The 13314-nt window shown below is 36.1% G+C and overlaps 1 long non-coding RNA gene across 4 annotated transcripts in view; it reads right to left on the minus strand.

The window, feature by feature from the left end:
* The window catches only part of LOC129212160 (uncharacterized), a 192832-nt gene extending 191279 nt beyond the window's left edge, over positions 1-1553 (minus strand). For all 4 annotated transcript variants that reach the window (XR_008579086.1, XR_008579084.1, XR_008579083.1 and 1 more), the window contains exon 1: positions 1454-1553. This is a non-coding gene — a long non-coding RNA (uncharacterized LOC129212160). The remainder of the gene's footprint in view (positions 1-1453) is intronic.
* Positions 1554-13314: the final 11761 nt, after the last annotated feature.

A 13314-nucleotide genomic window follows, 5' to 3' on the forward strand; every position in this document is an offset into this window, starting at 1 on the left:
AAGAAGTGATAGGCACCCTTTGTATGCAAATGATTTTTAGAAAAAGGGAAATGCATCAGCCTTACTTTACACAAACCAGAATTTAGATAACTACACCAGCACTGTAGAACATAACATTCTGCATTGATTTGTGCCAAAATATTTATTGTTTCATTTACTTTTTGCTTGTAGAATAGGAGAAATTTGGCCCAAAGCTGTGCATGATGGGACAAATGATGCTATGTTCAAAGAACTCCTTAGATTTCTGTCATATTTTGGCAGAAAAGAAGCTGGTCATAGATGATTTAACAGATGTGTAAAGGATGCAAAAGAAAACTTAAAATGTGAGCTAGAATCACAAGGAACAGTTTGCTTTATAAATTACATGGTGCTGCTACTTTTTTAGGTCACAAATATAAAATCTATTATCGATCTTGAGCATTGCCTCCTATTTTGAATGTCTTTTAAAGCCAAGGGCACTCTAATGCCATTTAATCAATAACTGCTTTCACATTTTTGAAGCAAATATGCAATTTGTTTACAGATTTTAAAGGCTGCTAATGTACATTACCTTTTCTTTTCTATCATATCTGAGAGGAGGTGATGTTCTACACTATTCAGCTAGGGTGCCTGCTGTGCCAGGCAGGACATTCAAAGCCTTTGCAGCCTGTTTTATGGCCCTTGTGATGCATGAATAAAATAAGCACGCTGCATTGCTCTCCTTTCCTGCTTTAACAAGTTCTCCAAAGGGAGAGAAAGCTTTGAAAGGAACCAAATAAAGTGAAGCCACCACCAAAATAATGTACTGAGACACTTGACCTACGCATATAAGTATTGCGGCATATGAGGAATGCATCAACAACCTTTAAGTTATTAAGGAAACCATCTGAGAAAGAGGATGTAATTAGATCATAGCAGCGAGGTTCACATTTGGTTTCCATATTTTTGGAGATTCAGGCAACATTAGAATATCTCAATTACTGTACGATTTGAAAGGCTTAACCATATGATGACACTCAATTACTCATTCATCTAGCCAAAAATGTTAAAAGTACTTGAAAAGTCAGTTCTTTTAATCTTTTATAAATTGCCTTTATCTAAACACTGTCCCCACATGAGCAAGGGCACCGTATATCATGATCAGTTTATGTTTATTTTCTTGTTCATCCTCTATTGATGGAAATTCTAGTTAGGATTGTTTCTCAAATTTAGTATCTACACTTTCAGGACAAAATGGAAATTGGAATAAAGGTAGACTTAGAAACTCACAAGGAACACAAACACATGAACATGATAATGCTAAAAGTTAATAAGAGAATGAGCTTATTGTGCATGCTAATTTTGTTTGAAAATTTAGATCCTTAATACTCTATTCCACATTCAATTTGCATGTACCTCCTGCAGGGAGTCCTCTCACCATCCACAAGCTAAACTAACATTACGGTTAACTCTGTTCTTTGTCCTTATGCCTTACCTTTGATGAAAATAATATTAATCATGAGAATAAAATCAGCATCTAATATTCTGGAAATAACATCTCACTTCAAGATATATGCATCTGTAATAGGTTCTCTGCAGGAAAAAGAAAAAAAAGGATGATACTCTATCTTTGAGCCCTCAAACTTGTTCATAGCCCTGTTTCAAATACTGATTATTAGTTTTAGCCAGTAATAATCAGTGTCCTAGTGTCAGTACTTCATTTCTGATCTTTCCATTGTTCCTAAGCAAGAACTATTTCATCTGATCTTTGGTAACTTCTAGCTTTCAAAACTTTCTCCTTATAATTTTGCATCTTTAAGCCACCTATACCTGCGCATATTTACATAAGTACATCTCTACATTACATACACAAAAACAGAAAACCAAAGAACACATAAAACACATCAATTTCTTTCTTAGAATTTGAATAGGACCAAAGCTTTCCGCACATCTATTATTACACAGAAAAATTTGGACCAGAACTCAGTGATCATGCCACTTTTATATAAAATAAAACAGAGGAAATTGTAAGAACCATTTTTTAGCTGTTTTGGTTCTACTTCATCTAAAATGAATATAACACTCTGCAGACTTTAGGACCCTGAATGCTACATAATCCACATATTGGTTTGCTGAACCTGAGCCACAGCTGTTCTGATAACAGACCCTTTGAAATTGCTACAACTTTGAATAAAGACGTTTCCAGTAATAATGTTACATGGGTGGTAGGTTAATCATTGCTATGCATATTTCTCAAGGGGTTTTTGTGTTCCTCTTAAATAAGTGTATGTAGTACTCTGAACACCTGAAACTGCACTCCTTTGCCCATGCTGTCAGAATGGTGAGACTTCAAATGAAATGGATGAACCCCATCACCTATTAAAAAGGGCAGGATTTTGCTTGCCTTAAACATGGTAATTGTTATCGAATGATGTGAGAAAAGCTGGATCCAAGTCCCTAGTACCACCATTACATATAAGAAGAAAACCTCTACAAGGCAAGATTGTAACTGACAAAATAGAACAGGGTTCACAGAGTATAATTTGTTAATTTGGATTAGAACATAATCTATTAATAATGAAAAATTGCTGAGTATATGCAAATCCAACTGTATGACTTGTATCAGAGACTGAGGTATCCTGAAAGATAAAAATTCAGCTAAGAGAAAAATAAGTATTTTTTTAATTAATCCAAACCACATTCTTTTAATCCCAAACTGAAAATATTAGAGCTCATTTATGTGCAGCTTGAGGTCAAATTCATTTATGCTACAAATAAAATTTTCCCATTGCTGTACTTGGTGATCTCAGTATGAATTTTATAGTGGACTACCGAGTCATTCCATCTTGCAATGAGGTCCATAGGTCTATGCTAATGCTACTTTCCCAAAAGAAAGGAAGATCATGGCGCCTGCCTCTTTCAAATTAAACATGCTTGCTCAGTTCCTAGCTGGTGACTGTCTGCACTTCTATGTGAGAAGGTGACAAAGCAGTCTCTGTACCTCTGGAATGGCCAGGCTTAATAAGCACAGCAATGCTGCTGTACTAATTCCCCTTTGCATCACTCTTAAAGCAGTTAATGGTTCTTTCTTCAGTGTTCAGTCTACAATGTTTGCAGAGACCCCTGAAGTTGAAAAAAATTCAGTGAAACAGGGAAGCTCAGCCAGAGACAAACAAAATTCCACCTGCTTTGTGTCAAGTGCTTCCTATTGTTTGATCCTAGCCATCAAAGGCACCAAGCCAATAAAACATTAACACTAGACACACCATGGTTTAGATTTAGGCCACCTGAACATCTCTAAAAACATCAGCTATGATTTATTGATATTTTGTACCTTATTAGTTAACTTCTGTCCCTTGACCAAGCATTTAAAAATACAATTAAAATGAAAACAACAATAGTCACTTCTGTCTGTCATAGAATTGCCAAGGCAAAACTATCCAGGACTGAAACAATATTCCTGTTGGTTCTCTGATATATCCAAGGTGACATACAGTGATAAAATTCTAAGTTATGAAGAAAAAGATGTTCTTATTTAAATCAAAGCTGCAGGGTTGTATTCAGTAGCAGCAGACACTAAGGAGGACATTGCTGAAACTGCCTGGTTAAGATTTTCATTATGTGACAGTATTGACTGAAGAAAACAGCAAACCAACTCTGGTGTAAATCAATGAGCTTTTGCTAGGCTTTCACAAAATAAAAGACCTGCTGGATTCAAAACTAAAATAATCAATTTTGTTACATTGAACAGGTTGAAAATTGCAAGGAACAATTCCACAGTAATAAACATTTAAAGGTACTGAAAAAGAGCCAGGTTTTATTATCAGACCTGAAATATTTGGTTTCTGAAGATACAAACAAAGATGAGATGCAATAAATGCAAGGTCCTGAAAAGTGATCTAGCTTTGCACCAGACAAGGTTATTCTGGAAGAAAATTTCAAGAGAAAAATCACCATGTGAACAGCTCAAAAGAGTAAGTAGAAATAAATGGTTGAGATGATATGTATTAGTTTTGATCATTTGTGTATTTTTTTCTCTGAGCTAATATGTTTTGTTTATAAAAAGGTAAAATAAATTAAGGGCGGGGGGGGGGGGGGGGAAGTATCAGTAGATGCTGGAGGGAACAGGCAATGATTCCAGCCACATAATAAAGATATGTATGCTTTTTTTTACCTGACTGATGTCACCAAATAAAATTAAATATTTACCAGAATTTATAACAGTTTTCCTTCTCTCTCTTTACATCATGATTAATTAGTTATAGAAATTATATCTACAAAAGTATAATTTAAAACACTTCCTTTCTCTTAAGGTTTGGGGATTTCATAAAACACAATTTCTTTCTTTTTCTTTGAGTTATATTAACAGTTGAAAGCTTCAAGAACTCTCTGCAGCACAGTATTGGCAGTGCTCTCAGGAATACCAGCTACAAATAATTCTACTTGGCTTTTCCTGTTGTTAAAACATCTGGAATTATATCTCTGGTCCTGGCAGGAGACTGCACATATGGTGTGATGGAAACACAAGGATTCATGGATCCTCAGTCCAGCAGTCAACTGGATAAACTGATGAGAAAGAGGATTGCCCAAAGTAATTTGTAAAAAAATTTCACAATTAATTTTTACTAAATATTACCTTCAATTGAAGCTAAAATGAGGTTTACTTCAGTTAAATGAGGCTTAGTAAGGCTGTAAAATGCATTTCACCCTATCAAAAATAACTATAACCTCTTCCCTTGACAAATAGCTTCTGAAAGGCACCGAAACACACATAATTATAGGCTAGAAAACACTAAAAATATTCTCTGTACCCCACACATGCAGCATAACAGCTTGATTTCATCATAACACTTAAATGAAATATTTTCCTGCACAGTATTATATTAATATGATAAAGAGCAGCCAGCCAAAAAATAGCTGAAGAGCTGCAAAGTGATTTCAGAAATTGAAAAGCAATTTCAAATGTTTGGTAAGCATTAACTTGCTCACTGTGCCCTATCAAAACCAGCTGCTAGGCCATAATTCTAACCTTTTCCCTTTCAAAAATACAAGGCCTTGAAATCCTATATTAATGAGAAATGAATATGGTAATTGAAAGAGTAAATGTAATTATAAAACAAAAATCCCACCATCGGAACCTTCCTCTTATTACATCAGCCTGTTCTACCAAATGTCTTCTATGTAAGATACTTATAAATCTGTCCTGATAACCAACAGTTTTCATCAAATTTTAAAACATTCTTCTGCACCACTCAGTGACCGATCTCACTGAACATTCACTTCCTACAGCTCTAATTAATGGATGTAGGCATGCTAAGAGATACAGGCATGTTCAGATGTAGGCACGTTTACAACAGCAAACAAACTGAATGGAAGGGCACCTAAGAGAGTTGATATCAAGTGTTAAAGATTGAGTTGTCTCAGATCCCATGTCTCCCCTACATTAAGATGCACCCCCTATAGTTCTGCATTAGGCATCAATGTGAAAGTGGGATTCATTTTCAAAAGCTCGCCTACAGACAACTGGCTCACAGTATCAGAGAGCAGGCTGCTGCTCACCATTTATACAAACAGCCTGCAACACTCAGAGTGGCAGTGCAAAATGCAGACTTCACATACTCCTCAACCTGAGGCATTTTGAAAGTGTGGCTTTTACTTCTCTAGCAAGTGCTTTTACCACCAGCTGCAGTGCTAGACTAGAACAGGATACTGTTGAAGGTACATCCTTATAAAGGAAAGATTCCACATTGCCTGGAATACATCTCAGCATCTATTTAACATACATACATAGTGTAAACAACACCCAGATGAGGGAATTAAATGAAGAGACTTTACCAGAAGAATGAAAGAGAATGGCTAAGGTGGAGATTACATTATGGAATAACTACCATGCTACTACCCCAGGTTTTGAAAATTTTTCTGGATGTCGAGTCAGCATTCAGGCTCAGTAAGAGCCTAAGCCCCAGTGATTTTACAAAAAAGTGGGATTTCTATATGGCTTAATTAATTTTGGAAAGCTGAGTCATCATTAAAAAATACACATCAACTATTGTTTTAACAAAATTGCACTAGCATCAAATATGTATGCAAATAATACTGGTTCAGAATTGTCCTTGGATAGAAAGCAAGTGTGCTGCCAAGTTTAGACAAGAGAAAGAGAAACGTAACATCTTCAGAAAAAGAGGTACTCTTGCTTCCCCATCTCCCTTCCCAAGATCCTCGTGTCTTGAAAATGCCTATGCTGCATTCAGAAACTGCATTCAGGAGTTTTTTTGGCTGTTTCCTCCTCTTTTTTTTTTTTTTCCTGATAGAAACAGATTAATTCATAGTCTGAATTTACATAAGAGGTTTTTTCAGTGATAAATCAGATATTTAGGAATTATTAAAAATAATCTCTCCGTTTCAATGCACTCTTAATATGCAATGACAATATTGCTCCATCCTAAGCCTACGTCCCATTGCTGACACTCCTAGGCCCATAAAATCTCTTTTGTGGATGCAGCTATTCAAAGAGAAAACAGCTTTTGCTGCCTTGTCTTCCATTGTCCATGGGTGCAGTATGACAATACTGGTGGGAAAATACCTTCCAACAGCATAAAATGCCCCCAAACTAAAGGGTGCTTTTCCAACATAGAAGCAAGGAGCTGATATAGCTAGAGGCAGAGTAAGGGTGAGTACCTTATTTTCTTTGTTTCCACATGACACTTCTTTTGGTACCCATGGTCATCTTTAAGCACACTGAGTTGTTTGCATGTATTGTGAAGACCTTCAAATATCCAGCAGGCAGTAAATGTACCCCCAACCATTCAAATACAGCAATCTGGAAGAAACCATCTGACACAGTTGAGAAACCTGTCCCCCATTCTGCAAATGTTCAGATAAAGACATAATTTCACTTTCAATTCAGGAATCAAAAGCCTCACTCTACACTTAAATACAAGTGATCATGTGGCACTCTTACCCAAGAAATACCCTTCAGCATTTCTTTCTCTTTTAACTTTCAGATCTCTAACTAGCATTCATTGCAGTATGTGGGATATGGCTGAAAGCAGAGAGGCTGCCAGTTAGCCTGTATAAACTCACTTTGGTGCTAGCACATAATTATATGCTCTGTAAAGCGTTTCAAGATGTCTGACTATTAGAAATGCACTTTAAGAAAATGAAGCTGTCATTGTTTGTAAATTTGCAAACTTCACTACCAAAGACCTCAGCAATTAACAGCTTCATGCACTGCAATCTTAAGGAATAATCAATCCATAGATAAACAAAAAGACAAGAAAACTTTAAAATTATGAAACCCTGAAGTAAAAAATGAGAAATTACATATTATGCAAAGTTAGCATTGTGTTAAAAGAGATTACAACAACAACCCTTACATTATTCCAGATGGGACTTCCCCAACAGTCACTATGAGAAAACTTTCCCTACCTGTTTTGTTTTTTTCAACTGAAGACATTCAAGAAGGCAGGTCAGTATTCACAGGATGAAGAATATTTACACAGAGGCTGCACACAACCAGTGCAGGCCAACTGTGGAGCTGATGGAACAATTTATACAAAAGACACTCTTTTGTCATTGGACATAGTAAAGTTGCAAAGAACTGGAAGTGTTTGAAAAAATGCAGCAAACTGAAAAGTTGGTCTGTATTTTGATACTCCCTGCAGAATTCATAACAGGCATAGGTTCCAATGAATGATTATTCAATAATGAGCACCTTTTTACTGTCTAAACCCAGGAAGATGTCTCAATGCATTTAAAAAGTAACAGCCAAAGAGATACATGCCAGATAGTGGCATACTTCACAGTAATCTTGAAGGTAAGAAGCAGTGCTGAAAGGCCTTTGAGCACTGAAACATAGGGGATATTTAGCCCTTTTCAATTGCACATGAAAGTAACTTTTGCATCTATTATTACACAACATTCCCTAAATCTGTTTTCTTACAGCACTTCCATTCTGTTCCAAACATACTCGCACCTCTATAAAAGAGTGACAGTAAAAGCACAACTCTCCTAAGGGACAAACTGCTTCCGGTTTGTAGTTAAATAACCAGACTAAAACATGAGAGCATGATCACAGGCAAACACTCCAACCTCTACTTTATTCCTCCTTTCCTCCACCTTTTCCCAATAAACATTCAAGTACAATTCTGTACAGGATGCTTTCTATCAAGATCGGGGGGGGGGGGGGGAGTCGCGGAAAGAAGGGACAAAAGAAAAAAAAAATAGGTGGGAGGAGTTGGTACAGAGGACTTTCACAGATCAAAACCAAGCAGAAAAAAAGCTGACATAAAAGAAAGCATTTTAACACCTCAGGACAGTTCTGGGAGGTGGCAAGAATCTGAGATCATCTCTTTGCCCACACGTGGAGCTATGAGCAGAGGCTAGGATTACTTTTATTCCTTCTTGCTACCTGCACTTCCCTCTTTCAGCCAAACATGCAGTGTGACTTTCGCTTTACCTAGCCTCTTTCAAAAAACTGATGAAGCACTCTACATTACAGTCATATAAACTCTAAATAAAATTCAAGTAATAAAGATCAAGAGGATCATATTAATCGTGTTGTATAACCTCCTACATAAGAAGCCATAGCTTGGATTAAGAGTGTGCTTCTGAGCTGAATCATCCCCATTTACCACTTTTGGTGCCATCAGAACAAGCTCAGAGATAAAAAAATGGAATGAAACCAAAGACATGCTCCAGGAATGTACCCAATGGGCTCCAACCACTAATGGGTATTCATTCCAAGTAATCACACAGATAGGATGAAATAGCCCTCTGTTACAAGTATGACATCAGTGCCAACCATTCTGTTCTGTTGCACAGATCCATTCATCTTGGGTCACACCATTTATGCACAGATAAAGCACAGGAATAGTGCATACTTATTCTCTTTTTGCAAGTACTTTTGTTGAGATATCTATTGCCAGAATATTTTTTTTAGAAGTTGTTCTAAACATGGGCAAAGAAAGGTGTAAAGAACTAATATTTAATTTCATCAAGGTAATATATTAATTGTTGAAAAGTTTTGCTTAAAATTATTACGGTGTATAAATCTATATGACAACTTAATACATTACAATCGTGTCCCATAGGTAAGAACAAAAGAAAATTCATTATTGCATTTCATTTATCAAACATTTAATAAGAATGTCATTACTTAATCCTCCCTGCCTTATACCTATAAACAATACCCTACTTCCTTGAGCTTCATGTTGCCATAAGACCAAAAATAAATGCATGGCTTCGAGAAAAAATATTAATCCTTTCCGCAATTGCCTAATCGAGTGTAAAAAAGTTCTTGAAAGTCCACAAAGGCTAAAAACACGAGTAACAGCTAGATGTACAAGTTTTCAGCAAGAATGCATAGGATGCTTCAGGTTTTGTTCTTAGAGTACAGATTTGAGTATGTCCCAAGTCATACAATTATCCAAAAGCAGTATCTCCAAGCAGGATACCCTCAAAATTGAACAACACAGTCAGTAAACAAAAATAGCTTCTTGGATGCATAACTGCTTCAGAGGTGACAGTAAAAGCATTTGGAACAGAGGAAAGGAAGGGAGAAGGCATCTTAAGTTGTGATGTCTTGTTATCTACAATCTTCTAAAAATGGGGGTTTTGTGAGCCATAATTCATTACTAATTCTGAGACAGAGAATGACAAAAGTTTAAAAAGAATTTGTACTGGGATCTTGAAAAAATAAAACCTTTCTATTATTCACTTTAAGTTGACTGAAACAATGTTTATGTGGTTTTTCTGCATGATAATAGATACTTCTGAAAAATCCTGCTAAAGAACAAGTAGCAGTAGCAGACATTTCTAAATGTAGCTAGTTGAGATCAATCTCAAAATTATGTATAGGTTCATTTTTTTTTATAAGGCAAATGACCTTTTATCAACACTGGAATTTTAAACTATTTTGAGTCACCTTTTCCAATAAAAAACTCTTCTTACAAATGAAGAGTAGTGGTTTCCTGTTTCTAGTATTTTTTCATTAACATCAGCATCTTCACCACACCCATTTCTTCAGTAACATGACCGCCCTACTGTCTCACTCCTTATCTTTCTTTTAAAAGATGTTTACCTCTGCGCTACTATTCACACAGCCTACTGATTTTGATTTCACACACATTTAAACAGAGCCTGTCCATTCCCACGATCAAAGCCTATGAACTCATGAGGTTCAAGCATGAGAAACAAACTGCATTACGAGATGACTTCCAAAACACTGCAGTTAAGTGTTATACTCTCATAAAAACTGCTAATCAAATAATATGACATACATCTAAGTTATGCACAGCCAGAAGCACAGATTTTTATATATCCTTTTAAAAGAAACTATGCTCACGTGCTCATGCACAGAACAACATGCATATAGTTTTCATCTTGTCTTCTGAGGACTGGATTCTCTAGATTGCATCAAATAAATAAAATAGTCCTTGGAACAAATGGATTCTTTTTAATTCAAGTGAGTGCCAGCACTTATCAGCTTTCACTAATATTAAATAAGCAATTAATTGGCATACAAGATATGATTACCTCTCTCCATCTTCCTACTGGCTGCAGTAGCCCTGTCACCCAGATGCTCAGGCCAAATAGCTCTCTGAATAGACTGCTCCACAAACTTGGTCTCAACCCATGGCCTTCCCCTAAAAGTTGTAACTCAAAAAGTCCATAACAGTATGAAGCAACTTAGATAAGGTGGCGTATTCTGCATGAATCTAACAGAAGATACCCTCAGAGCGCTCCACTGTCAGCAAAAATGGCATGAACAGGAATGCTGTGTGACTCTTCTCATATGCTGGGAAAAAAATACCTTCTGTGCCATGCAATACCTTTTAACTTGCTAACTATGTGGGAGCACCCCGTTCCTCACCTGAGCTATCATGGTTTCAAGAGGAACTCCTTTCATGTGGAAGTCAACCCCCTGGCCACAGATACTGCTCACACACCCAAAGTCAACCCCATGCCAGAAATATTGCACCAAGAGTTATTTGAGAACCGCACCAATCAGCACCTTGAAGGATTCATTTTATATTGTCACACTTTTAATTTTAATATCAAAATGTTTTGCAAATTACTATGGCTTTTTCTTGACAATTACAGATTCTTCTTAAATAGATAAATGTGCATCTCCTGAGAGAGACAGATGTAAGATTCAATCTATATTGAGAGTGGGGGCTGTTTGTTCCTCTGTGCTAAGCAAATATCTGGCATTTCAAGCTACCATAAATTAGGACTAGCAAATATATTTTAAAATTCAGCTGTCCATAGTCCTCATCCTTTAGAACCTTCATACACTGATACTGTTACAATGAAAGGAAGTCTACTTCAGGACATTTACATAGAAGATTTTTTTTCTTCAAGAAATAGCTTTGGTAAAATATTCATTCATGATAGTATGACAAAAGCAACAATTTTACATACACCAAAATTTGAAAATTGTTGTTAAATTGACATGCCTCAATAATTCATGCATCATTTTCTCCAAGAAACCATGAAAGTTACTTTCTTTAACAATATACCCACACCTTATTTATGGCTTTCACATGACTTTTGCTTAAAAATATTTTACACTCGTCTATTTTTGCAAACATATTGCAACCTCATTTTGAAACACCTCAATTTTACTTTACAAATACACACACATAGAGCAATCAGACTAGCACAGGTAAAGAAGCATAAAAGCAAAACAAAGGCTCTATTTGTGTGTATATGTATATGTAAATATATAAACTACGCTGGTACTAAAGCTTTGGAGTCTAGTTACGTGATTTGATTCCCCATCAAATCAGTCAAAGAAATTTAGATGAGTTCCATGTCTCTTGATGATTGTATGTAATATTCACTGAGATTACATACATATAGAAATATGAAGCAAAGCTTTAACATTATATTAAAAAGCAGGCATAGATAAGACTGGGGTACATAAATAAATCAAAAATAATTCTGACTGTGTTTTGTGAGGAGAAGTTATAAAAACTAAACACTTTTGTTCGAGTTCTTAGCTCTGTTCCCACATATCCCAGCAGAGCACTTGCTATGGAACCCAGGGAAAGCTGTTCCCTGTGTCTAAATCAACTTCTCCAGCTTCTAGCACAGGGATTCTCTTTGCAAAACCCAGATTTGGGGCTGATTTACATGTATACTTTTGCGGAGTATCACTTCAGTTATCTAGAGCTATCAGTCTAACAAATAATTTTTTTAAAAAGTTTTCTAATTTGGGAAAGAAAGAAGTCATGTTGTAACATCCTATAACATGCACTAAAGAGCCGTAAGGATTTATGCTGTTCTTGCTGAAAATGCCTGATAACATAGCAATAGCAAGTATAGCAATTGCTGGACTCTCCTCATTTATTTTTAACCTCAGTGAGTATTAATCACTATCTCAGAGCTTTAATCAGCATTAATTAAAATAGACTTCAGATCACCTTGAAATTTGTAAAAATCAACATGCAATCGATCAAAAATTATCTTTTAACATAGTACATACTGTTACATTTTTACCTGTTTCTAGAACAAGAAGGAAACTGAAGTCAAAGCTTTCTAAATGCATGTTTACAGAGCCACACTTATGCCAAGCTTACAAACAGGGAACAGGTCCACAGTAGCAAATATCTGAACTTTGCGCTGAATGAACTATGAGGGGAAAGAATTCATTTTCATGCCCTGGTAAATAGAGTTAGCATTGATAAAACCAGAGTAAATTCTGAGAGCTCCCTATTATTCTCTTTGAGGTAAACCCTGAATTTTTCCCTTTTTATTTCCATGTTGGTGGTTAGATCCTTTTGTTTTTTCTCTGCTTAAGTCCCAAGCCTTTTCTCTAGTTAAGTTCAGACCAAGTAGCATCCTGTAAAAACTTTCCTTTGTGGCCAGGCCTAAACCATACTGTTACACCAATCCGCTCTCAGTGAAACTGCTGAGAAAGCGGTGTTACTTGCATATGGATTCCTGCCCTCAGCTTAGGGCTGGCACAAGGTATGGTTAAAAGGTAAGAAGACAGGTGCACTCGCTGAAACCTTAAAATCAGGAATGATAATGTTCACCACAGTAGGTAATTTCTTTACCCAAGAAATAAAGCATCTTATGTTTTCCAGATTTTAGTGAAGGAAAAAAGGAATTCTAATAACGATTCAGGATAAAGAACATAGTGCCAAAAAATCCTATCTGAAAAAGTTGGTTTGCATGAGACCTTTTTTTGTCAGAAATGAAAATTTGTGATAGGCAGTATTCGATTGTTTTAAAAACCCTTCTCATCAGTTCTGTTTCCTAGATTATTACCCATGAAATTTAGTGGCTGAGTAACTAATGTTTTGAACCTTGAAGCATTCTTTGGCCCAAGAAATTTAAATAAGTGTG

The sequence above is a fragment of the Grus americana genome, chromosome 13 (genome assembly GCF_028858705.1).
Source record: "Grus americana isolate bGruAme1 chromosome 13, bGruAme1.mat, whole genome shotgun sequence".
Lineage (NCBI taxonomy): Eukaryota > Metazoa > Chordata > Aves > Gruiformes > Gruidae > Grus > Grus americana.